Source organism: Papaver somniferum, chromosome 3 (assembly GCF_003573695.1).
Source record: "Papaver somniferum cultivar HN1 chromosome 3, ASM357369v1, whole genome shotgun sequence".
Taxonomy (NCBI): Eukaryota; Viridiplantae; Streptophyta; class Magnoliopsida; order Ranunculales; family Papaveraceae; genus Papaver; species Papaver somniferum.
Window position 1 is genome coordinate 116,420,006 of NC_039360.1, and position 5,640 is coordinate 116,425,645.

Below are 5,640 nucleotides of genomic sequence, written 5' to 3' on the forward strand. Positions count from 1 at the left end.
TTTTATTCAGGAATTTATAAGCAGACAGAATCATTTAGGTTTAAGATTTATAGGTTTCTTAATTTTTCGTTTGGGTGTTGGTTTGGTTTCTCTTCGTAGAATCTGAGCTAAGATCTATGATTCATAGGGTTTGTATTGGGTTGATCTCTTCTTTTTTTTTGTTTTTTTTTTAATTTTATTATTTCAGTTTTGACCACTTTAGAAGATGAAGATGATGATTGAGTTGAGGGTGCTATCTAACTTCAGGAGTTATGGTAAATCCAGGCTATTGAATCTGAATTTTGTATTATCATGCTTTAAGTTCTGTGTGGTTGCATTTTGATGTGGAAAGAAATGCAGACTGACCAGTGACTTGTTTCATGTTAGGTTCAATTGTGTATTTGTGAAGCATGTGTTCTTATAAGATATCATGTATGGCTGGTTCATAACAATATCACCCTCTTTCAGTTACCTCCAGGTTCAAATATATTTGGATGTTCATCGTCACTCTCACCCTGTTGCTCAGAACTTGATTAGTTTAAAACATTGTTAGAACAATTAACTTATCGGTGTTTCTGGTAATTTTTCTGCAATTTTTATACAGTTGCACAGTTAGACATAGCTCTGGGAGATGGAAATGGAAAGGAAAATTGGGTTAGAAGCTTGATTCATATGCATTTCCTGAAAGGAAAATGCCAACATTGTAACGAGGTACATATGGGTTCTATTGCCTTTCAAGTCTTTCTTTTCTGCTTAAAAAAATGTCTTTCTGAGAATTGCTATCCTGAAAAAATTACCTCCAGGTTCAAATATATTTGGATGTTCATCGTCACTCTCACCCTGTTGCTCAGAACTTAACTAGTTTAAAACATTGTTTGAACAAGGAACTTATCGGTGTTTCTGGTAATTTTTTCTATAATTTTTATACTGTTGCACAGTTAGACATAGCTCGGGGAGATGGAAATGGAAAGGGAAATTGGGTTAGAAGCTTGATTCATATGCACTTCCTGAAAGGAAAATGCCAGCATTATAACGAGGTACAATTGGGTTTCACTTTTCTGTAGCATTAGTAGCCAAGAGTGGATTTCAATGCCCTGATGTTCGATTGTGAGAGACTTAACCCTTTTATCCCAACCATTTCTTATCGTTTTGAACTTTAGGGTTCGAATTAATACTGGAAATCGTTGTTTGTTTACAAAAATTAGAGTCCTTTTTGATGAAAGCTAGTGTATGTAGAGAAACCCTTTTGGACCTTTGGTAGTTTTGGTTCATATGAGTGAAACATGCTTTTTTGATTTCTTCTTTTATTTGGTACTTAGGGTTTAATAGTGGAAACAAATACCACCGAGGATGTGATCAAATTTATTAATTAGATAATGAAACATAGCATTGAAATTTGGTAATCCCGGAAAAAAAATCAATTTGAAAAGACTTGCTTAGGAATAACGAATAAGAATGATTGAGATTGATTTGAGTTTTGGGTTTTCAGAAAGTTCTCATAAGAAATTGATATCGGATATCATTTGTACGCCGTTAGACTTTGAGTAATACTTCATTTGTTTAAGCTTTTGTCTACTATTTCCTTTGCAGAATAAGGCTGGTTGCAGTTGCCATGCAGAAGTTCATTGCTGAGGTTGCCACAGACGCTCTTCAGTATATCTCTCAACCTCTTTGTAATTTTAGTGTTCCGTTTTTTTGATACCTTTTGGTTACATACATGAGAAAAAACCGTTATAACATCTCTTGATGCTGACTTTTTTCATTTTTTATCTCAATTCAGGCACTCCAAGGCAAGGCAATCTGCAGTAGTTAAAGATAAGAAACAACAAAAGGTGAGTTGAAAGTTGTAGTTTTGTTTTCGACCCCTTGTTTTATATATAATATAATTATTCTCAATGCTGGCCAGTGGCCACTCTATTTGTATGTATGGATAACCTTCACGATGGATGATCTCTCTAAGTCACTACGTGAGGTAAGCAATTTATACTCTGTATGAACATATGTCATGCTGCAAAAAGAACGCCAAACACTATCATACATCACTCCACAACATATGTTGGCACAGTTTTCCCTTAATAATATTATGGCTTTTTCCGATAAAAGTCGATGTAGAAATTTCACGTTAACATGACATCCACAAATCCTTACACATTTTTCACGTTTGATCTGATCTATCATCCATGGAAACTCTGCAATTTTTGTGAATTTGTTAGTGCCTAAGATATCCTCACTTGTCTGCTTTGTGGAAGATTTTGCCATTGCGGTCTCTGTGTTGTAGCTTATCCTGCTTTTCTTGAATAATTGTTGTTCATGCCTGCTACATGAGTTGAATAATTGCATACCATTACTATCAATTAACTAGTAGTAGACCTGTTTTGACCTATCTTCTTTTCAGGGTTTTTCACCATGCTCAGTTGGTTAGCAGAATCGGTGTAATAGGTGTGACTGTTTATTGCTCCAATATAAGAGTTTGGCTGTGCTATCCGGTTTTGGAATCTGCCGTTCAGTTACCTATTTCTCTTCGTCAGGTACTTAATTCCATATCTTTCATAACTGTGCCATCTATTGAGACAATCAAGGAGCAGTTGTGATGCACCACAGTTGCCTTTTCTTTTGAATATTCCAACACTCGGGTAAAACCCCTTTCCTCTATTTTGCACCATTTGGAAAAATCTTCGGTTATAGTACTATGACGATATTAAAGTTTTGGTTATGTTTCTTTATTGTAGTCTAATAAAGAGTGAGGATTTGTTTTTCAATATAACGGGGAAGCTTTCAATTGATGAAACTGCTACTTTAAGAAGGATCATGTTATCATCATTGTAGTTGGAATCACAGGTATTTACTGCTTCCTCAAATTGTTAATGTTTTGTTTTTGTTTGCAAATGTTAAAAATGTGATTTGAGTTATATTTTTGTGTGAATTCTTTGTATAGATAGTGGGAAAACAGTGTTTATGCATCGATTGGTTCGTCGTACAAGAGCATTAACATATGAGGAATTGTTTGCCAATTTTGATGCAGCTGCTGTGACATTTCCATGTGGTGTGAATACTGATCTATGATCAACCAAATACCTTCACTCATAGCTACTTTTGATGTTGAACTAGAAGACAACGTACTGTAATACATTCTTATTGGTTTCTTGCACATACATACACTTCAAAGTTCTGGGTCTCATCTTCCTGCTTTGATTCTTCAGAAATCCTTCTCAAAATTCTGGTAAAACCCTTTTCCTCCTTGAAATTTTTCATTTGCATTGGTACTTTCCTGGTCAAAATTGAAAAAATTGGGTTCTTGATTTCTTGCACATACTGACACTTTTGAGTTCTGATCAGAGGAAAACAAAAGAGACACTGTAATTCATTTCTTGGGAACTTTTTAAAAGAAACAAAGAAAAAGATTGTAGAGAAATATGTCAAGCATTAGAAGAATGTGCTGCAATGATCTTCTTGACATGACCCCTATAACGATAAATCAGAGAGCTACAACTGGGCAAGATGTAAGAAAACCATTTCTTATTTTTAGTTGAATCAGTTCTTACTTTTTAAGCAGTTAATATGAATTGGATGATCAAACTGATAAAAAAAAATTAATGTTTTTGTAGAGTTATAGATCTTTATTGTGCTATGGCATGGTGTACCCTGATTACGCTCTTGTTGGTGTATCCTCTGGCAATTGAATTCTGGGTTACAATAAGTAATTGTTTATCTTCTTCTTCTTCATTAAATTTCTTCAGTTCTTGATATGAACAAACTTTTTATAGTTACTGCACGTATTGATGGAGATGGCACAGAAAGGTGTTGTGACATAACTGAGATGGATTACCGCGGTGCAGAGTTTGCTGAGCTTAGTGATATGTTTATCCAGAAAATAGTGGACAAGGCTGACAAGATGTAAGTTTTATCTATCTAGTAATTCCGATTTTATTACTGAATCGATTTTGGTAATTGATTAACTGCCTCAAACTACACTGAGCTTGCTCGATTCTATCAGAATCTCAAGGACCAAGGTTTGTGTTTATTCTCCGACGTGTTTTATATGAGCGTGAACATTATTGTTTTCAGTTAGTTTTTTTGTCTTCAAAGCTTAGTAACAATTCATAGCTGGTGGTGGTGGGTTTGGCAGTGCCCATCTATTCTGGTGGTTATAACAAGCTTGTTTCTCTTTTATACTTGTACAGATGTGCTCAGTCGATGATGGCGATGCCCAGCCACTATGGGAAGCAATTGCAGGTCATGTTTCCGTATAAGGTGCGAATAGTAACCCCAGGTTCTGTGTTATCTCCCATTAACACATTGAATTTTCCATTAACCTTAACTTCTACCTCTTTTCAGGCCTCAACTTAAGTTTTAGACAAATTAACATTAACTTTTATATTTTCAAATTCACAAACTTGGTCTAGTGACCATTGTTAGTATTTATCTCTGAATCAACTAAATAATTGTATGGTTTATTATAGTTCATCTGTTACATGCTTCAACTTAGGAATTCATGTGATTCATATATTTATTACAAATAATTCATATATCTTGATGCATGGATTGTGACGACCAACTATATGTTCATATGTAAAATTGGGTCTCCTAGTTGATTTAGAATGGTATATGAAGGTGCAGAAATCCGCCGGAACTACAGTCCATTTTTTTCACCTGTAAATAGTTTTGCAACGTATATAAAAGTTGCACAAATTAATGTAATACGTTGCCTAAATTAATGTAGCGTTGCACAAATCAAGAACCCGTTGCTCAAATTGCAAAACAAAACGTTGCTAAACCTGTTGACCAACATTTATGTACGTTGCACAAATTAATTTGTGCGGATTTCGGAGTTGCACAAAAATTTGCTACGCCATTTTCCAATGGATATATCCATTGCAACGTTTATATCGTCCCAAATCGGCTGTTCTGGTGTAGTGATACCCAGACCAGCAGAATTATTATTAAGCCTCATAGATGCATCAATAGTTACGGAAATCAAACCTGCAGGAGGAGGATACCAATGCAAATATTCAATCCTAGGAGGTGAAACATGCACCAGATATTCTAAGTTAATATATATATGATGTACAAAAGTAATAAATGCATTGGACAGTAACAATTGGATTAGGTTTAGTATGTTGAAAGACAAAGGAGCAACGAGTTTTCCATATATGCCACATTGTAACCACCACCAAATTAACGAACTGAGATTTTCAAATGAAATTGGATTTTTTCTCCTTAACCCATGAAAGAAACCAATTTTGCATATTGTTAATTGACTATAGATGGTGTAAAATATATTCATAAGTAGCAAACCAAACAGCTCTGGAAAAGGTACAACAGATAAATAGATGAAGAGTAGTTTCAATTGCTTCACCACAAAGAGGATAGAGTTGATGTTGTTGTTAGGAATATCCGAACACCACCGTAGAAACTGAGAGAATATTATGACACTGTTTCCATATGAAGAGAAGCAGTTTGTATGGTAGCTTCATTTGTCAGAGTTTAAGACAAAAACGTTCAGAGAATGGTGCATTGATATGCATTGTTTGTTGATGTTGCAATATAAGGTGGTGATATGTAGAACTTACAAAAAATTGGCCTGACTTGGTGAGAGACCATTTTAGTATATCTATTGTATGGAAAATAAGAGTATCTGCAATCTTCTTAATGTGCTCAGGA

The 5,640-nt window shown here is 34.8% G+C and overlaps 2 long non-coding RNA genes across 2 annotated transcripts; both read left to right on the plus strand.

Annotated features, from left to right (window-relative positions):
• Positions 1 to 586: 586 nt before the first annotated feature.
• Positions 587 to 1,816, plus strand: LOC113361569. The gene is made up of 4 exons (XR_003365189.1): positions 587 to 690; positions 918 to 1,016; positions 1,570 to 1,632; positions 1,760 to 1,816. It is a non-coding gene; the product is annotated as an uncharacterized LOC113361569 (long non-coding RNA).
• Positions 1,817 to 2,375: 559 nt separating this feature from the next.
• On the plus strand, positions 2,376 to 4,327 carry LOC113361570. Its single transcript, XR_003365190.1, has 7 exons — positions 2,376 to 2,507; positions 2,709 to 2,817; positions 2,915 to 3,199; positions 3,316 to 3,479; positions 3,585 to 3,676; positions 3,774 to 3,873; positions 4,161 to 4,327. It is a non-coding gene; the product is annotated as an uncharacterized LOC113361570 (long non-coding RNA).
• The last annotated feature ends 1,313 nt before the right edge of the window (positions 4,328 to 5,640 follow it).